Below are 22,509 nucleotides of genomic sequence, written 5' to 3' on the forward strand. Positions count from 1 at the left end.
CTATTGCATGCTGAGTAGGTACTTGGAAACATTGGTTACTTGTTGTAGTATCAACTGGTAGGCACCTAACAACCCCGTTACTTGGCCCGGGACGACAAATTTTATATTGCTATGCTTGTGTAGACGGGGTTCTGGTTGAGAGTTTATCACGAGTGATGCGAGAATAATTCAATAACCAAGACCGATTAAGACAAGACTTTTCAAGACCTCGTGAAGCAAATGCAACTCTGGGTGAAGGACGGTTTAGATGGGCTCCCTGGAGAAACTAGTGGACAACCCGGGATGCATGGAGACGTGCCATGACATCTTGCGGAAAGCTTCACCCAGGCTCGAAGCGATGGACGGAGGCTTAAAGACCCAAGGCTTACCTACACAGCCACAAGTCATTATGGGCTCTAGCTTGGTTGGAGAACGCGGCGACTCTAGACAGGCGGTGCTAGCAGATGTAGAAGAACGGTAGGATTGGATGGGCACCGACAGGGGATCAGAGGGACCCGTTGAAATACCATGTTTTGATCATCCAGTCTTCAAACACCCAGAAGTGCGAGGACATACCCGGAGGCAATCAAATCTTGTGGGGAACATGTGCAAAACTCTGCAGAGTGCCCAAACTTAATCGATTAGCCATGTCCACGGTCATGGACATCTTGAGCCGAAGGCATTGAAATTTTCCTGAACTCTCAACACAATTTAAAAATGATGTGGGAATTATCGACAACTCGGGTACGAGAATTGGTTGGCGGAACCATCTCGTTAACAACAAACAATGTAGTAATGTTTTGCTTTTATCCCTCTCTTGATGTAGGAGAAAACTTGCTTTTCGGTAAAAACTTATAGCCCCACCTGCCATATATGCATGTAGAATAGTTGGTTATTATTTCACCCCCTCTCTTTGATGAATTGTCAGCATATTCCATATGCTGACCTACACGGCTGCAACATATCATGTTGTAGAGTATTTTTCTGACCAGGAGTGAGGCTACGATCTACGCTCGGTGATATGCCCTGGAGTCGGATGGACTCGTCTACCTTTGACGCTTCCGCTAGTCTTCGTTAGTTATCTCATGAGATGGCCTTCAGCCACTTTATTGTAATCCATTATTGTAATAAAGTACACAATTTGAGATTTCGATTAATAAAGCTGTGTGATTGAACTCTTGATATATTCATTGATGTACTTTGTGTGTACCAGCATGATCTTGGGATGGTACGGAATCACCAAAGACTTGGCCGTTTCAGGTCGGGTCGCTACAGATATGATATTCAGAGCACACGCTGACCGTAGGACGTAACCTCTAGGAATGGAAAAGCCATAGAAAGAAAACTATTTTTCTTATGTCTATAAATCTTCTATTTCCTGTTCTGCTCATTTATGACTTCTCTCCGATTTTCCAATGTTTTAGATGGCCACCTTCATCCCCGTTAAGTTCACGGAGTTTGGCCAGCCCGACGCCACTATGCCTTTCGGAAAGGAGCTGATGCAGATCACCAAGGACCTGAGGATTGCTTTGCCGACTATCACAGGGAAGCCTACTTCGTCTAACCCAGAGGATTCACGCTACAGGATTGAGGTGCACATCCCCGAAAGTACATTCAAGCCGCGCACTGAGCCTGTGGACTTCAAGTTCATCGCACCCAGCTAGATTCTCGGAAGGGACATGGCGGTCCATTGTGCACTCGGACGTATCATGGAAGTGTACAGAGGCTGTCCTATTTCACCGGACCTATTCACGGTATCCCGGAGAGGAGAAGATGGAGAAATCATCTCAATCAAGACCAAAGACGCTCTCTTGTCCTATGCGCAGACATTGGAGAAGCACAACGGGACTCTGGAGCATCGTGTGGTCAAGGACGCCAGGAAGATCAAGCAACTGTCGCTTCACGAACTCGAACTTGAAGAAGCAGCCCGGGAAGCCCACTATGAGCACGAATTGGAGGTAAATAATTTCTTGGAGAGGATCGAGAAGCTGAAGACTCGTGTCGCATATCTGGAGGAAGAACTGGACATGGGCGAGAACCTTCATCCTGAAGGAGACGTAGTCCCCTTGATCAGCAATGAGGAGGACTACGAAGCAAGCTCCATCGAAGGACCCACCACCATGCTGTTTTGAGGAGGACACTTAGACTAGTCCACCAATTTATCTTATCGCTAAACGCTTAGGCCGATGTTTAGGTTATCGAAACTTGTATTCCCGTGTGTGAACCTTTTGAGATGATATTGAATAAAATGTGTGGTGTGATACTTGATTGTTGCATTACATATGGGTAGTGTAATTAATATTTAGACCATTGTTCTATGCTAATCCCACCCCTCTACAAACACCAGATGCCTCCAAGACATGACCCTGCTTCCAACTTCCCGCCGGAGCTCACTTAGTTGATCCAGCAACAGAATACCCTGATGCAGCTGATCATCCAAAACCAGAACAATAACAACAACCATCATCCACCCCAGGCCGACAATCTCACTCGTCTCCTGAGGTTGAACCCTCTGACTTTCTCTAGCAGCATTGAGCCCATTGTGGAAGATGATTGGCTCCGCAAGATGGAGCAGAACTAATCACTGCTAGATGTACTGAAGCTAAGAAGGTGCGCTTTGCTGCACATCAACTTGAAGGCCCTGCAGCTGCATGGTGTGAGAACTACACCACCACATACCCCATTGCTGGAGTCACTTGGGAGCAGTTGAAGCAAGCCTTCCGCACCGCTCATGCCTCAGCTGGGGCCATGAGTCTGAAGAAGCGTGAGTTTTGCAACTTACGCCACGGAAATCGCTTTGTGGCTCAATACGTTGATGAATTTAGCATGCTCTCTCGTTATGCACCTGGAGATGTGGCCGATGATGCGGCCAAGCAGGAAAAGTTCTTGGAGGGACTCAATGATGAGCTGAGCATTCAGCTGACTATAGCGAACTTCAACAACTACCAGGAGCTGGTAGATAAGGCCCTCATCTTGGAGGGGAAACATCAATAGATGGAGAACCGCAAGCGGAAGTGTGGCAATGGGAAGTTCAACTCCGGCAGTCAGCAGAAGCCTCGCTACACCCCCTATTCAGGGAATACCAGTACTGGATCCGGTAAGTTTGGAGGACACGTCCAGCATAACCACCCAGTGCACAACCATGGAGGCCACACCCACGGAGGAAATGGGAACCACCGCAACAACAACTTCAAGAATGGCGGTACCGACACTCAGCCTCATTCCGCTCCAGCTCAGAAGGATCTAAATCACATCACCTGCTTCAAGTGTCAGAAGACGGGACACTATTCCACTGAATGTCCCCAGCACAAGCAGGGAAATGGAAATGGCAACGGAAAGTCAGCAGCAAAGAAGCCCAACCCTTTTCCTCGAGCTCGGGTGAATCACATTGATGTTAAAGAGGTCTACGATCACCCCGATACTGTGGTTGGTAAGTTTTTGCTAAATTCACGTCCAGTATTGGTACTTTTTGATTCTGGTGCAACGCATTCATGCATATCAAGGGTAGTTGTGGAAAAGTATAGTTTGCCAACTAGAACCCTCAGCCAGCCTATTAAGGTCAGTTCCCCAGGAGGCATGATGATGTTGGGGAACGTCGCATGGGAAACAAAAAATTTCCTACGCGCACGAAGACCTATCATGGTGATGTCCATTTACGAGAGGGGATATTCGATCTACGTACCCTTGTAGATCGCACAACAGAAGCGTTAGTGAACGCGGTTGATGTAGTGGAACGTCCTCACGTCCCTCGATCCGCCCCGCGAACCATCCCGCGATCAGTCCCACGATCTACTGCCGAACGGACGACACCTCCGAGTTCAGCACACGTACAGCTCGACGATGATCTCGGCCTTCTTGATCCCGCAAGAGAGATGGAGAGGTAGATGAGTTCTTCGGCATCGTGACGGCGCTCCGGAGGTTGGTGATGATCTTATCTCGGCAGGGCTCCGCCCGAGCTCCGTAGAAACGCGATCTTCAGGTAAAACCGTGGAGATATGTGGTCGGGCTGCCATGGCAAAGTTGTGTCAAATCAGCTCTAAAACCTCCGTATATATAGGGGGGAGAGGGGGAGCCTTGCCTTGGGGTCCAAGGACCCCCAAGGGGTTCGGCCGAGCGAAGGGGGGGAGTCCTCCCCTGTCAAACCGAATCCAACTAGGTTTGGAAGGAGGAGTCCTTCCCCCTTTTCCCACCTCCTCTTTTTTTTCTCTTTTTTTTCTTCCTATGGCGCATAGGGCCTTCTTGGGCTGTCCCACCAGCCCACTAAGGGCTGGTGCGCCACCCCCAAGGCCTATGGGCTTCCCCGGGGTGGGTTGCCCCCCCCCCCCGGGTGAACACCCGGAACCCATTCGTCATTCCCGGTACATTCCCGGTAACTCCGAAAACCTTCCAGTAATCAAATGAGGTCATCCTATATATCAATATTCGTTTCCGGACCATTCCGGAAACCCTCTTGACGTCAGTGATCTCATCCGGGACTCCGAACAACATTCGGTAACCAACCATATAACTCAAATACGCATAAAACAACGTCGAACCTTAAGTGTGCAGACCCTGCGGGTTCGAGAACTATGTAGACATGACCCGAGTGACTCCTCGGTCAATATCCAATAGCTGGACCTAGATGCCCATATTGGATCCTACATATTCAACGAAGATCTTATCGTTTGAACCTCTGTGCCAAGGATTCATATAATCCCGTATGTCATTCCCTTTGTCCTTCGGTATGTTAGTTGCCCGAGATTCGATCGTCAGTATCCGCATACCTATTTCAATCTCGTTTACCGGCAAGTCTCTTTACTCATTCCGTAATACAAGATCCCGCAACTTACACTAAGTCACATTGCTTGCAAGGCTTGTGTGTGATGTTGTATTACCAAGTGGGCCCCGAGATACCTCGCCGCCACACGGAGTGACAAATCCCAATCCCTATCCATACTAACTCAACGAACACCTTCGGAGATACCTGTAGAGCATCTTTATAGTCGCCAAGTTACGTTGCGACGTTTGATACACACAAAGCATTCCTCTAGTGTCAGTGAGTTATATGATCTCATGGTCATAGGAACAAATACTTGACACGCAGAAAAACAGTAGCAACAAAATGACACGATCAATATGCTATGTCTATTAGTTTGGGTCTAGTCCATCACGTGATTCTCCTAATGACGTGATCCAGTTATCAAGCAACAACACCTTGTTCATAATCAGAAGACCCTGACTATCTTTGATCAACTGGCTAGCCAACTAGAGGCTTACTAGGGACAGTGTTTTGTCTATGTATCCACACGTGTATATATGTAACGACCAAACCTCGAAGGATTTGAGTCTCTGTGCTTTACTGTGCTAGTCCCTGGATCGACTCGCTAGCACACACAGTATAGATGAAAACCAGAATAGCAAGTGCATCATTTATAATAACGTATGATCCAGAATTTATAAAATATAACAATCTGCATAGCACTTAGCTAGCTTTATTCTAATAAACAGCGGAAAAGTAGCAGAATAATAACGATGAGTCCCATCATAGCCCACTGGCGGTGTTGAGTGAAGACTCGCGACCCTAACGGTACCTTACTCCTCGTCTGAAAATCCTGCAACATGATACGTTGCAGCCATATAGGTCAATACTTTGAATGTATTGGCAAGTTACACAGGAAAAAAAATATAACAGACCTACATGTATATGCATAGTATAACAAGAGAAAGGCTGATGGTTATTTTGCAGAAAGCTGATTTTATCCTCATAGCTACCTAATAGTCAAGTTTTAGTTAGCTTGCTACAATAACTTACATATCGTTGAATTGGCATCTCCAACTCCAACCTATTACCATTATTAAGTTTCCCACCAAGTTTTATTAAGTGTGTCATCTGTCAAGATCATCCAACAACTGTAATGGCCTAGCTGCTCAAAATTGTCCATAACCGGGGACACGGCTAATCATGATTAGTTTATACACTCTGCAGAGGTTTGCACACTGTACCCACTAGACCCAACCCGAAGATTGAGACGAAGTCTTTCAGAAGTAGTCATCTCCCCCAACGGCAAGCCGGTACACCTATTTATATCTACATCTGCTAGCTTTGCCCAGGCAAGGTTCCCACAACCTACTCAACTAAGCTAGAGCCCATATAGCTAGTGGTTGCGCACGAAAGCTACTAGTCACTAAGTCTGTCTGATCTTTTTGAACCTGGGCGGCATTCCACTTACATTCAGAGGGTAGAAACCATGATGTTCTTGAAACCACCCAGCAATACCATATCCGCCCGGAGGTGAATTAAATCCTTAATTACTACTCAAATTTTTTTTTGTAGTAATCCTCACATAATCTCAATGAATACAGGAACCAATCCCCGTCTACATAGCATAGCAAAACTACAAATACCACAATCTTCAATGACGAGGGATATAGCTCAATAGCATAGCAATAATAATCTTCCTATACATGCATAATTTTCATAGGGTGATAATAATACTACATGCATAGAAAAATAATAGGTAAAGGATGATCAACATGTAACTTGCCTTGATTCTGACTCAGAAAGTCACACCCCTGACAATAGTTTGCGTCGCACTCCGCACAATCTACACGTTGCAAACAATCACACCAATCAATCACCACAATCACATAACACCAAATAAGATCATCGGCAATAAAACAACTTGTTTAAAACCAAAGCATAAATAGCATGGCAGCATGTATAAAATCATCTACATGCTGATACGATGACAACGCAAAAAGAATCAACTAAACCGAATGATCGGTTTGCAAAATATGGCCTCCGGTAGGCTTAAAATAATCTGTTTTAACAAAAAAAATAATTTTCGTAAAACTGAAAACTACTGGTTCTAACATGTTCTCCTCATCGATACGAGATCACAGGATAAAGAATTTCCTGAATCGGAGTTGTGAGTAAAAAGATAAACGCGTTTCAAAATTATACCGAGAATCTGACAAAGCCAAAAACAGATTAAAACAGATTGAATTTCGTCCTGAAGCTGTTCATCAGGGTCTGATGAATCCGCTCGTGCGTGCGTTCTCACCACGAACAGCGGGGAAAAACGGAACCGTCTCGGTGTGGCTCCTCCGATGGTGCTCCGGTGGCGGTCGAACGGACTCCGGTGACGACGGCTCCGCAAACTCCGGCGAACACGGATGAACTCCGGTGACGCTCCGGTGGACGGGGCTCCGGTGGTGGTCGAAATTGAGGCAGCAAGAAATTTAGGTTGTGGAGAGAACGAATCTGGAGAAAGAAAAACAAATCGGGACAAGGCTATGGCTCGTGGTAATATTTCCTAGCTATGGGAGTCCGTTCCTAGCTAGGTTGCTGGGTGTGCTGGGGCAATCGTGGCTAGGAGTCCTGGGGCAAAGGGGCTCGCTGGCCAGGGAAGGCAGGAGTACTCGTGGCCTGGGACCTCGCTGGAGGCTGCGCTCGGTTCCTGCTAGCTCGGTCGGGCTGGCTGGCTTAGCTAGCTGGCTCGGCCCAGTTAGTTTTTTTTTTTAAAGTAAAAAAAACCAAAAAATAAAAGTATTAAAAAATAATATATATATATATATATATTTAAAGAAAAACAAACAGAGAAAAATAACAATAATAACGATAATATACGTATACAAAAATACATATGTATATTAAAACCAAACGCATATGGTAATATATATATAGGTATATATAGATACATATGTTAAAATCTAATATAGATATATATATATAAGTATAAAATAAATATCCTAATAAATACTAAAGGAAACCTAGTTCCACCTAACGCAAAATTTTGAAAAAAAAATTTAATGCAATAGGCCACACAAATAGCATTTAAAAACTTAACTAAAAATAATTTCGGGCATTATAAAAACTTGCAAAGTCAAATCAGATAACCCCGAACGACATTTTAAATATCACGAACTTTTTATTTCACACCGGAGAAGTCATATTATCTCCACTCAAATAAATTGCCCGAAGTTGCAAAATGAATAAAATTATCACAAGAGCAAATAATGCATAAAAATATGAGATGCATATGAATGATCTATTAACATCCGAATTTAGGAAAATTGGGATGTTACAAACCTACCCCCCTTAAGATGAATCTCGCCCTCGAGATTCGGGTTGGTCAGCAAATAGGTGTGGGTGCTCCTGCTTGAGATCCTCCTCTCGTTCCCAAGTAGCCTCTTCTTCGGTGTGATGATCCCACTGAACTTTGCATAATCTGATTGCCTTGGTGCGAGTAACTCTCTCTGCTGTCTCCAGGACCTTAACAGGCTTCTCCTCATATGTCAAGTCAGTCTCCAACTGAATTGCCTCAAGTGGCACTGTATCTCTCAAAGGGACATCTGCCATCTCGGCATGACACTTCTTTAGCTGGGATACGTGAAACACATTATGAACTCCTGACAAAGCTTCTGGCAACTCCAGCTGATAAGCTACTTCTCCTCGACGCTCCAAGATCCTGTAAGGCCCCACAAACCGTGGTGCTAACTTACCTTTGATCCCAAACCTCTTAATTCCACGAAGTGGTGAAACTCTAAGGTATGCACGGTCTCCTACCTCATATGTCACCTCCTTGCGCTTTGCATCTGCATAACTCTTCTGTCTGGACTGTGCTATTTTCAACCTATCACGAACCAACCTGACTTTCTCCTCAGCATCTCTAATCAAGTCTGGTCCAAAGAACTGACGCTCTCCAACCTCATCCCACATCAATGGCGTCCTGCACTTCCTGCCATACAGAAACTCAAACGGTGCCATCTGCAGACTAGCCTGATAACTGTTATTATATGAGAACTCTGCATATGGTAAATTATCATCCCAACTGGACCCGTAGTCCAAAGCACAAGCTCTCAACATATCCTCCAATATCTGATTCACCCTCTCAGTCTGCCCATCTGTCTGTGGATGGAATGTTGTACTGAACTCCAGTCTAGTACCCAATGATTCATGCAACTGACGCCAAAATTTAGAAGTGAACTGAGTACCTCTATCAGACACTACCTTCTTTGGAACTCCATGTAGACAGACAATTCTGGACATATAAATCTTAGCTAGCTTAGCACTGGTATAGGTAGTCTTTACCGGGATGAAGTGAGCGACTTTAGTCAAACGATCAACAACTACCCAAATAGAATCATAACCTGATCGAGTCCTGGGTAATCCAGTGATGAAATCCATACCAATCTGATCCCACTTCCAATCAGGTATAGGCAATGGTTGTAACAAACCGGCTGGTTTCTGATGTTCTGCTTTAACTCTCTGGCACACATCACATACTGCAATATACTCCGCAATTTCCCTCTTCAGGCTAGGCCACCAAAATCTCTCCCTCAAATCCAAATACATCTTAGTATTACCTGGGTGGATAGAATAAGGTGAATCATGCGCCTCCTGAAGAATCAATTTCCTTATATCTGCATCCTGAGGTACACAAATACGCTTCTCAAACCATATGGCTCCATGTTCATCCTCATGGAAATCCTTTGCTTTCCCTTTTAGCATATTCTCCTTTATCTCAGCAATATACTTATCATCCTTTTGAGCTTCTCTAATTCTGTCAAGCAAAGTAGGCCTTACCTCCAGTGTAGCCAAATAGCCTCTGGGGACCATATCCAATCTCAGATTTCTGAACTGCTCACATAACTCCGGTGGCAGATCCTCAATATCAATTGCATTAGCATGGCTCCTACGGCTCAATGCATCAGCAACAACATTAGCCTTACCAGGATGATACTGCACATTCAAATCATAATCCTTAATAAGCTCCAACCATCTCCTCTGTCTAAGGTTCAACTCCCTCTGAGTAAATATGTACTTCAAGCTCTTATGATCAGTAAATATATCACAATGATTACCAACGAGATAATGCCTCCAAGTTTTCAATGCATGCACAACTGAGGCTAACTCCAAATCATGTGTAGGATAATTATGCTCATGATTCTTAAGCTGACGTGAAGCATAAGAAACAACTTTACCTTCCTGCATCAAAACACTCCCAAGTCCCTGACGAGAAGCATCACAATATACCTGGAAGTCTTTATGTATGTCTGGCAGAGTTAAAACTGGTGCTGTGACTAAACGTTGCTTCAACTCCTGAAAGCTAGCTTCACAATCATCGGTCCAAACAAACTTATTTCCCTTCTTCAACAACTCAGTCATAGGCTTTGCAATCTTCGAGAAATTCTCAATAAACCTCCTGTAATAACCTGCTAAGCCCAAAAAGCTGCGAATCTCACCAACTGACATGGGTGTCTCCCACTCTGTAACAGCAGCAACCTTGGATGGATCAACTGCAACTCCATTACCTGATATAACATGGCCAAGGAATGCTACCTCATCCAGCCAAAACTCACATTTACTGAACTTGGCATACAATTGGTGCTCCCTTAGTTTCTCCAACACCAAACGTAAATGCGCTTCATGCTCTTGCTTATTCTTGGAAAACACCAATATATCATCAATGAAAACAACGACAAATTTATCCAAGAACTCCATAAACACCTTGTTCATCATATTCATGAAGTATGCTGGGGCATTAGTCAATCCAAATGACATAACAGTATACTCATACAGCCCATACCTCGTAGTGAAAGCAGTCTTTGGAATATCTTGTTCACGAATCTTTAATTGATGATAACCAGAACGAAGATCAATCTTAGAAAACAAAGTAGCTCCCTCCAACTGGTCAAACAGATCATTTATCATAGGCAAAGGATACTTATTCTTAATGGTTACCTCATTCAGAGAACGATAATCAACACACATCCTCAAGGTTCCATCCTTCTTCTCCACAAACAAAACAGGGGCTCCCCAAGGTGATGAACTTGGGCGAATAAATCCTTGTGCCTGTAACTCCCTCAACTGCTTCTTCAATTCCTCCAACTCTTGAGGAGGCATTCTGTATGGTGTCTTTGCAATAGGTCCAGTACCAGGGATCAAATCAATGAGAAACTCAATATCTCTATCTGGTGGCATACCTGGCAACTCCTCCGGAAACACATCTGGATAATCCTTCACAACTGGCACCTCCTCCAAGCTACCCCCCTTAAGAGAGTTCACCTGCATCCTCTTATGCTGGTACTTACATACATATTTGACTCTCCTCCCCCCTGGTGCACTGAGAGAAATAGATCGACTAGCACAATCGATAACTCCTTCATATTTGGCCATCCAATCCATACCCAAAATAATATCAAGACCTTGTGACTTCAATATGATCAAATCTGTCGAGAAAACATGCTTCCCAATAGACAAGGGCATCTGAAAACATCCCAAACTTGCTGCCATCTCAGCCCCAGGAGAACTTACTAGAATAGGTGACTTAAGGACTACGGTAGGCAGCTTATGTTTATCCACAAATACCCGTGATATGAATGAATGCGATGCACCAGTATCAAAAAGAACAAGAGCGGGTACTGAATTGATCAAGAACTTACCAATCACTGCATCAGGCTCATTATAGACCTCCTCCACATTAACGTGGTTAACATGACCCTTTTGAAAGGGGTTTGGCTTGATGACTCCAGAGCTCCCCTTACCATTATTGCTCTCTGGACAAGCATTGGAGTAGTGGCCCATCTTTCTGCACTTGAAGCACTGGACCTGATTAAGGTCCCTCTGCACTGGCACATTCTGGCGGTTCTGGTTATTATTACCTCCATTACCATTACCATTGCCATTGTTGCCCTTGTGTCCATTATGATGATGGTGGCCATTATGATTGTGGCCATTACCTCCATGATGATGATGTCCATTACCTCCATGATGATGATGTCCATTACCTCCATGATTATGATATGAAGTGCGTGGCTTCTGCTGTGGTCCTGAATTAAACTTGTTGTTGCTATACTTCCTCTTGCGGTTCTCTATTGCCTGATGCTTTCCCTCAAGCACAATAGCCTTATCAACAAGCTCCTGATAATTACCAAAAGTGGCCACAGTCAACTGAACTCCCAAATCATCATTCAGGCCCTCCAAGAACTTCTCTTGTCTAGCTGCATCAGTATTAACATCATTAGGAGCATAACGTGCAAGTTTGTTGAACTCCTCCACATACTCATTAACTGAGCGACCTCCCTGACGCAAGCTGCGAAACTCCTTCTTCTTTAGACTCATGGCGCCAGCAGACACATGTGCGGCGCGGAAAGCTGCCTCAAACTGCGCCCATGTGATAGTATCAATGGGATAGGTGACCAAGTAGTTGTCCCACCAAGCTGCGGCAGGACCCTCCAATAGATGTGAGGCAAACCTCACCCTCTCTGCATCTGTGCATCCAACGGTCTGCAGGTTCCTACCAATAGAACGAAGCCAATCATCCACCATAATAGGTTCAGGGCTGCTGGAGAACCTTTGAGGATTCAACCTCAAGAACCTAGTGAGCATATCCATAGGTGGCGGAGGCGGTGGGTTGTTGTTGTTATTGTTGGCCAAACTCTGGGCAAGCAACTGGATCAACCGGCCTTGTCCCTCAAGTATCTGCCGCACATATTGCGGTGCATCATTGCCATTGCCATCATTGTTGCCTGCTCCTGCATTCCCGTCCCTAGGCTCACGTCTCGGCCGCATCTGGTGGGCAAGAATAGATAAGAAAATAGATAGAATAGGTCTAAAGGAATATAGATATTCTACCCATATGCATATTATGATGAGGGTAATATATATGAGGCAACAAAACATCATAACAAATAACACAAACAAGCATAACAATGATCAAACATATCTATATATATAGTCGAATAATTCCAACAAGATCCTAATTTAACAAACAAGCAAGATAACAATCAAGCAAGCAACCTAGTATCGTCATGCCACAAAGCGGGCATAATCAGATACGCTAACACGTTAATAGCGCAAATAAAACAAGATAAGTGGTGGTCTCAGCACTAGTTCCTACTTAAGCTGGTCAAGATACTAGAGTGGTTGTCTAATGAAAGAGTAAGATGTAGACAAAGTTAATAGAATAAACTTTCACTCCTATGGCTTTTCTAATCCATTTTCTAGGGTCACGACCTACAGTCAACGCATTGCTCTGATGCCATCTGTAACGACCAAACCTCGAAGGATTTGAGTCTCTGTGCTTTACTGTGCTAGTCCCTGGATCGACTCGCTAGCACACACAGTATAGATGAAAACCAGAATAGCAAGTGCATCATTTATAATAACGTATGATCCAGAATTTATAAAATATAACAATCTGCATAGCACTTAGCTAGCTTTATTCTAATAAACAGCGGAAAAGTAGCAGAATAATAACGATGAGTCCCATCATAGCCCACTGGCGGTGTTGAGTGAAGACTCGCGACCCTAACGGTACCTTACTCCTCGTCTGAAAATCCTGCAACATGATACGTTGCAGCCATATAGGTCAATACTTTGAATGTATTGGCAAGTTACACAGGAAAAAAAATATAACAGACCTACATGTATATGCATAGTATAACAAGAGAAAGGCTGATGGTTATTTTGCAGAAAGCTGATTTTATCCTCATAGCTACCTAATAGTCAAGTTTTAGTTAGCTTGCTACAATAACTTACATATCGTTGAATTGGCATCTCCAACTCCAACCTATTACCATTATTAAGTTTCCCACCAAGTTTTATTAAGTGTGTCATCTGTCAAGATCATCCAACAACTGTAATGGCCTAGCTGCTCAAAATTGTCCATAAGCGGGGACACGGCTAATCATGATTAGTTTATACACTCTGCAGAGGTTTGCACACTGTACCCACTAGACCCAACCCGAAGATTGAGACGAAGTCTTTCAGAAGTAGTCACCTCCCCCAACGGCAAGCCGGTACACCTATTTATATCTACATCTGCTAGCTTTGCCCAGGCAAGGTTCCCACAACCTACTCAACTAAGCTAGAGCCCATATAGCTAGTGGTTGCGCACGAAAGCTACTAGTCACTAAGTCTGTCTGATCTTTTTGAACCTGGGCGGCATTCCACTTACATTCAGAGGGTAGAAACCATGATGTTCTTGAAACCACCCAGCAATACCATATCCGCCCAGAGGTGAATTAAATCCTTAATTACTACTCAAATTTTTTTTTGTAGTAATCCTCACATAATCTCAATGAATACAGGAACCAATCCCCGTCTACATAGCATAGCAAAACTACAAATACCACAATCTTCAATGACGAGGGATATAGCTCAATAGCATAGCAATAATAATCTTCCTATACATGCATAATTTTCATAGGGTGATAATAATACTACATGCATAGAAAAATAATAGGTAAAGGATGATCAACATGTAACTTGCCTTGATTCTGACTCAGAAAGTCACACCCCTGACAATAGTTTGCGTCGCACTCCGCACAATCTACACGTTGCAAACAATCACACCAATCAATCACCACAATCACATAACACCAAATAAGATCATCGGCAATAAAACAACTTGTTTAAAACCAAAGCATAAATAGCATGGCAGCATGTATAAAATCATCTACATGCTGATACGATGACAACGCAAAAAGAATCAACTAAACCGAATGATCGGTTTGCAAAATATGGCCTCCGGTAGGCTTAAAATAATCTGTTTTAACAAAAAAAATAATTTTCGTAAAACTGAAAACTACTGGTTCTAACATGTTCTCCTCATCGATACGAGATCACAGGAAAAAGAATTTCCTGAATCGGAGTTGTGAGTAAAAAGATAAACGCGTTTCAAAATTATACCGAGAATCTGACAAAGCCAAAAACAGATTAAAACAGATTGAATTTCGTCCTGAAGCTGTTCATCAGGGTCTGATGAATCCGCTCGTGCGTGCGTTCTCACCACGAACAGCGGGGAAAAACGGAACCGTCTCGGTGTGGCTCCTCCGATGGTGCTCCGGTGGCGGTCGAACGGACTCCGGTGACGACGGCTCCGCAAACTCCGGCGAACACGGATGAACTCCGGTGATGCTCCGGTGGACGGGGCTCCGGTGGTGGTCGAAATTGAGGCAGCAAGAAATTTAGGTTGTGGAGAGAACGAATCTGGAGAAAGAAAAACAAATCGGGACAAGGCTATGGCTCGTGGTAATATTTCCTAGCTATGGGAGTCCGTTCCTAGCTAGGTTGCTGGGTGTGCTGGGGCAATCGTGGCTAGGAGTCCTGGGGCAAAGGGGCTCGCTGGCCAGGGAAGGCAGGAGTACTCGTGGCCTGGGACCTCGCTGGAGGCTGCGCTCGGTTCCTGCTAGCTCGGCCGGGCTGGCTGGCTTAGCTAGCTGGCTCGGCCCAGTTAGTTTTTTTTTAAAAGTAAAAAAACCAAAAAATAAAAGTATTAAAAAATAATATATATATATATATATATATATTTAAAGAAAAACAAACAGAGAAAAATAACAATAATAACGATAATATACGTATACAAAAATACATATGTATATTAAAACCAAACGCATATAGTAATATATATATATAGGTATATATAGATACATATGTTAAAATCTAATATAGATATATATATACAAGTATAAAATAAATATCCTAATAAATACTAAAGGAAACCTAGTTCCACCTAACGCAAAATTTTGAAATTTTTTTTAATGCAATAGGCCACACAAATAGCATTTAAAAACTTAACTAAAAATAATTTCGGGCATTATAAAAACTTGCAAAGTCAAATCGGATAACCCCGAACGACATTTTAAATATCACGAACTTTTTATTTCACACGAGAGAAGTCATATTATCTCCACTCAAATAAATTGCCCGAAGTTGCAAAATGAATAAAATTCTCACAAGAGCAAATAATGCATAAAAATATGAGATGCATATGAATGATCTATTAACATCCGAATTTAGGAAAATTGGGATGTTAAAATATAAGTCTTCATTCAATACAATTATAGCATGGATAATAATAGATTATCTTGATACAGGAATTATAATTATAACTATATTTATTATTTCCTCTAGGGCATAATTCCAACAGTCTCCCACTTGCACTAGAGTCAATAATCTAGCCCTCACATCATCATGCGAATTACATTGTAATAAATCTAACACCCATACAGTTCTGGTGTCGATCATGCTTTGCCCGTGGAAGAGGTGTAGTCAGCGGGTCTGCTACATTCAGATCCGTGTGCACTTTGCATATATTTACGTCCTCCCCTTCGGCGTAGTCGAGGATGAGGTTGAAGCATCGTTTGATGTGTCTGGACTTCTTGTGAAACCGTGGTTCCTTTGCTAGGGCAATGGCACCCGTGTTGTCACACAACAAGGATATTAGATTCAGTGCGCTTGGCACCACTCCAAGATCCATCATGAACTTTTTCATCCACACACCCTCCTTCGCCGCCTCCGAGGCAGCCATGTACTCCGCTTCACATGTAGAATCTGCTACGACGCTTTGCTTGGAATTGCACCAGCTTACCGCACCCCCATTAAGAATAAATACGTATATGGTCTGCGACTTAGAGTCGTCCGGATCTGTGTCAAAGCTTGCATCGACGTAACCTTTTATGTCGAGCTCTTTGTCACCTCCATACACGAGAAACATCTCCTTAGTCCTTTTCAGGTACTTCAGGATATTCTTGACCGCCGTCCAGTGATCCACTCCTGGATTACTTTGGAACCTACCTGCCATACTTATGGCCAGGCTAACGTCCGGTCTTGTGCACAGCATTGCATACATGATAGAACCTATGGCTGAAGCATAGGGGACGGTGCTCATATGCTCTCTGTCCTCATCAATTGCTGGGCACTGAGTCTTACTCAATCTCGTACCTTGTAAAACTAGCAATAACCCTTTCTTGGACTTTTCCATTTTGAACCTCTTCAAAACTTTATCAAGGTATGTGCTTTGTGAAAGTCCTATCAGACGTTTCGATCTATCCCTGTAGATCTTAATGCCTAGAATGTAAGCAGCTTCTCCAAAGTCCTTCATACAGAAACTTTTATTCAAGTAATCCTTTATGCTCTACAAAAACTCTACATTGTTTCCAATCAGCAATATGTCATCCACATATAATATTAGAAACGCCACAGAGCTCCCACTCACTTTCTTGTAAATACAAGATTCTCCAACCACTTGTATAAACCCAAATGCTTTGATCACCTCATCAAAGCGTTTGTTCCAACTCCGAGATGCTTGCACCAGTCCATAAATGGATCGCTGGAGCTTGCACACCTTGTTAGCATTCTTAGGATCGACAAAACCTTCGGGTTGCATCATATACAACTCTTCCTTAAGGAAACCGTTAAGGAACGCCGTTTTGACATTCACGTGCCAGATTTCATAATCGAAAAATGCAGCTGTTGCTAACATGATTCTGACGGACTTAAGCATCGCTACGGGTGAGAATGTCTCATCGTAGTCAACTCCTTGAACTTGTGAAAAACCCTTTGCCACAAGTCGAGCTTTATAAACGGTCACATTGCCGTCAGCGTCCGTCTTCCTCTTAAAGATCCATTTGTTCTGAATAGCCTTGCGGCCCTCAGGTAGTACTTCCAAAGTCCACACTTTGTTCTCATACATGGATCCTATCTCGGACATCATGGCTTCTAGCCATTTGTTGGAATCTGGGCCCACCATTGCTTCTTCATAATTTGCAGGTTCATTGTTGTCTAACAACATGATTGACAAGACGGGATTACCGTACCACTCTGGAGCAGCACGTGGTCTCGTCGACCTGCGTGGTTCGACAGGAACTTGAACCGGAGTTTCATGATCATCATCATTAACTTCCTCCTCAACCGGCGTCGCAATGACAGAGGTTTCCCCTTGCCCTGCGCCACCATCTAGAGGGATGAGAGGTTCGACAACCTCACCAAGTTCTATCTTCCTCCCACTCAATTCTCTCGAGAGAAACTCCTTCTCGAGAAAAGCTCCATTTTTAGCAACAAACACTTTTCCCTCGGATTTGAGATAGAAGGTGTACCCAACTGTCTCTTTTGGGTAACCTATGAAGATGCACTTTTCCGCTTTGGGTTCCAGCTTTTCGGGCTGAAGCTTTTTGACATAAGCATCACATCCCCAAACTTTAAGAAACGACAACTTTGGCCTTTTGCCATACCACAGTTTGTATGGTGTGGTCTCAACGGATTTTGATGGTGCCCTATTTAAAGTGAATGCAGCTGTGTCTAATGCATAACCCCAAAACGATAACGGCAAATCGGTAAGAGACATCATAGATCGCACCATCTCTAATAAAGTACGATTACGACGTTCGGACACACCATTACGCTGTGGTGTTCCAGGCGGTGTCAACTGTGAAACAATTCCACATTGTCTTAAGTGAGCACCAAACTCGAAACTCAGATATTCACCCCCACGATCAGACCGTAGGAACTTGATCTTCTTGTTACGATGATTTTCAACTTCACTCTGAAATTCCTTGAACTTTTCAAATGCTTCAGACTTGTGCTTCATTAAGTAGACATAACCATATCTACTCAAATCGTCAGTGAAGGTGAGAAAATAACGATATCCGCCGCGTGCCTCTTCGCTCATCGGACCGCACACATCAGTATGTATGATTTCCAACAAGTCACTGGCACGCTCCATTGTTCCGGAGAACGGAGTTTTAGTCATCTTGCCCATGAGGCATGGTTCGCACGTGTCAAGTGAATCAAAGTCAAGTGACTCCAAAAGTCCATCGGCATGGAGTTTGTTCATGCGCTTTACACCAATATGACCTAAGCGGCAGCGCCACAAAAATATGGCGCTATCATTGTTAACTCTAACTCTTTTGGTCTCAATGTATGTATGTGTGTATCACTATCAAGATTCAATATGAACAATCCTCTCACATTGGGTGCATGACCATAAAAGATGTTACTCATAGAAATAGAACAACCATTATTCTCTGACTTAAAAGAGTAACCGTCTCGCAATAAACAAGATCCAGATATAATGTTCATGCTCAACGCAGGCACTAAATAACAATGATTCAAGTTCATAACTAATCCTGATGGTAACTGAAGTGAAACTGTGCCGACGGCGATTGCATCAACCTTGGAACCATTTCCTACGTGCATCGTCACTTCATCTTTCGCCAGCCTTCGTCTATTCCGTAGTTCCTGTTTCGAGTTGCAAATATGAGCAACAGAACCGGTATCGAATACCCAGGCACTACTACGAGAGCCGGTTAAGTACACATCAATAACATGTATATCAAATATACCTGATTTTTCTTTGGCCGCCTTCTTATCAGCCAGGTATTTGGGGCAGTTGCGCTTCCAGTGACCCATACCCTTGCAATAGTAACACTCTGTTTCAGGCTTAGGTCCAGCTTTGGGTTTCTTCGTCGGATTGGCAACAGGCTTGCCGCTCTTCCTTGAATTACCCTTCTTGCCTTTGCCGTTTCTCTTGAAACTAGTGGTCTTATTCACCATCAACACTTGATGCTCTTTACGGAGTTCAGACTCTGCGACTTTCAGCATCGCAAACAACTCGCCGGGTGACTTCTTCATCCCTTGCATGTTGTAGTTCAACACAAAGCCTTTATAGCTTGGCGACAGTGATTGAAGGATTCTGTCAGTGATAGCCTCTTGCGGGAGTTTAATCCCCAGTTCAGCTAGACGGTTTGAGTACCCAGACATTTTGAGCACATGTTCACTGACAGACGAGTTCTCCTCCATCTTGCAAGCATAGAATTTATCGGAGGTCTCATACCTCTCAATCCGGGCGTTCTTCTGAAAGATGAACTTCAACTCCTGGAACATATCAAATGCTCCATGACGCTCAAAGCGACGTTGAAGCCCCGGTTCTAAGCCATACAAGACTGCACATTGAACTACTGAGTAGTCCTCCTTACGTGTTAACCAAGCGTTCTTAACATCCTGGTCAGCCATAGCGGGTGGTTCATCTCCTAGCGCAGCATTAAGGACATAATCCTTCTTCCCAGCTTGTAAGATTAGCTTAAGATTACGAGCCCAGTCTACAAAGTTGCTTCCATCATCTTTCAACTTAGCTTTCTCTAGGAACGTATTAAAATTCAGGGTGACTGTCGCGTGAGCCATGATCTACAACACACATATATTCAAAGTGGACTTAGACTATGTTCAAGATAATTAGAGTTTAACTTAATCAAATTACTCGCTAAACTCCCACTCAAAAGTACATCTCTCTAGTCAGTTGAGTGGTTCATGATCCACTTACACTAGCTCAAGTCCGATCATCACGTGAGTTGAGCATAGTTCCAGTGGTAAGCATCCCTATGCTAATCATATCATCTATATGATTCATGATCGACCTTTCGGTCTCATGTGTTCCGAGGCCATGTCTGCACATGCTAGGCTCGTCAAGCTTAACCCGAGTGTTCGGCATGCGCAACTGTTTTGCACCCGTTGTATGTGAATGTTGAGTCTATCACACCCGATCATCACGCGGTGTCTCGAAACGACGAACTGTAGCAACGGTGCACAGTCGGGGAGAACACAATTTCGTCTTGAAATTTTAGTGAGAGATCACCTCATAATTCTACCGTCGTTCTAAGAAAAATAAGGTGCATAAAAGGATTAACATCACATGCAATTCATAAGTGACATGATATGGCCATCATCACGTGCTCCTTGATCTCCATCACCAAAGCACCGGCACGATCTTCTTGTCACCGGCGCCACACCATGATCTCCATCAACGTGTTGCCATCGGGGTTTTCATGCTACTCATGCTATTACTACTAAAGCTACATCCTAGCAAAATAGTAAACGCATCTGCAAGCACAAACGTTAGTTTAAAGACAACCCTATGGCTCCTGCCGGTTGCCGTACCATCGACGTGCAAGTCGAGATTATCTATTACAACATGATCATCTCATACATCCAATATATCACATCACATCGTTGGCCATATCACATCACAAGCATACCCTGCAAAAACAAGTTAGACGTCCTCTAATTTTGTTGTTCCATATTTTACGTGGTGACCATCGATATCTAGTAGGATCGCATCTTACTTACGCAAACACCACAACGGAGATATATGAATTGCTATTTAACATCATCCAAGGACCTCCTCGGTCAAATCCGATTCAACTAAAGTTGGAGAAACTGAGACTTGCCAGTCATCTTTGAGCAACGGGGTTACTCGTAGCGATGAAACTAGTCTCTCGTAAGCGTACGAGTAATGTCGATCCAAGCCGCTTCAATCCAACAATACTGCAGAATCAAGAAAAGACTAAGGAGGGCAGAAAAATGCACATCACTGCCCACAAAAACTTTTGTGTTCTACTCGAGAAGACATCTACGCATGAACCTAGCTCATGATGCCACTGTTGGGGAACGTCGCATGGGAAACAAAAAATTTCCTACGCGCACGAAGACCTATCATGGTGATGTCCATCTACGAGAGGGGATATTCGATCTACGTACCCTTGTAGATCGGACAGCAGAAGCATTAGTGAAAGCGCATGATGTAGTGCAGCGTCCTCACGTCCCTCGATCCGCCCCGCGAACCGTCCCGCAATCAGTCCCACGATCTAGTGCCAAACGGACGGCACCTCCGCATTCAGCACACGTACAGCTCGACGATGATCTCGGCCTTCTTGATCCAGCAAGAGAGACGGAGAGGTAGATGAGTTCTCCGACAGCGTGACGGTGCTCCGGAGGTTGGTGATGATTTTATCTCGGCAGGGCTCCACCCGAGCTCCGTAGAAACGCGATCTCGAGGTAAAACCGTGGAGATATGTGGTCGGGCTGCCGTGGCTAAGTTGTGTCAAATCAGCCCTAAAACCTCCGTATATATAGGGGGAAGAGGGGGAGCCTTTCCCTAGGTTCCAAGGACCCCCAAGGGGTTCGGCCGATCCAGGGGGTGGAGTCCTCCCCTTCCAAACCGAATCCAACTAGGTTTGGAAGGAGGAGTCCTTCCCCCTTTTCCCACCTCCTCTTTTTTTTCTCTTTGATTTTCTTCCTATGGCGCATAGGGCCTTCTTGGGCTGTCCCACCAGCCCACTAAGGGCTGGTGCGCCACCCCCAAGGCCTATGGGCTTCCCCGGGGTGGGTTGCCCCCCCCCCCGGTGAACACCCGAAACCCATTCGTCATTCCCAGTACATTCCCGGTAACTCCGAAAACCATCCGGTAATCAAATGAGGTTATCCTATATATCAATCTTCATTTCCGGACCATTCCAGAAACCCTTATGACGTCCGTGATCTCATCCGGGACTCCGAACAACATTCGGTAACCAACCATATAACTCAAATACGCATAAAACAACGTCGAACCTTAAGTGTGCAGACCCTGCGGGTTAGAGAACTATGTAGACATGACCCGAGTGACTCCTCGGTCAATATCCAATAGCGGGACCTGGATGCCCATATTGGATCCTACATATTCTACTAAGATCTTATCGTTTGAACCTCAGTGCCAAGGATTTAGATAATCCCGTATGTTATTTGCCAGAGATTCGATCGTCAGTATCCGCATACCTATTTCAATCTCGTTTACCGGCAAGTCTCTTTACTCGTTCCGTAATACAAGATCCCGCAACTTACACTAAGTCACATTGCTTGCAAGGCTTGTGTGTGATGTTGTATTACCGAGTGCGCCCCGAGATACCGCTCCGTCACACGGAGTGACAAATCCCAGTCTCTATCCATAC

Source organism: Hordeum vulgare, chromosome 1H, assembly GCF_904849725.1.
Source record: "Hordeum vulgare subsp. vulgare chromosome 1H, MorexV3_pseudomolecules_assembly, whole genome shotgun sequence".
Lineage (NCBI taxonomy): Eukaryota > Viridiplantae > Streptophyta > Magnoliopsida > Poales > Poaceae > Hordeum > Hordeum vulgare.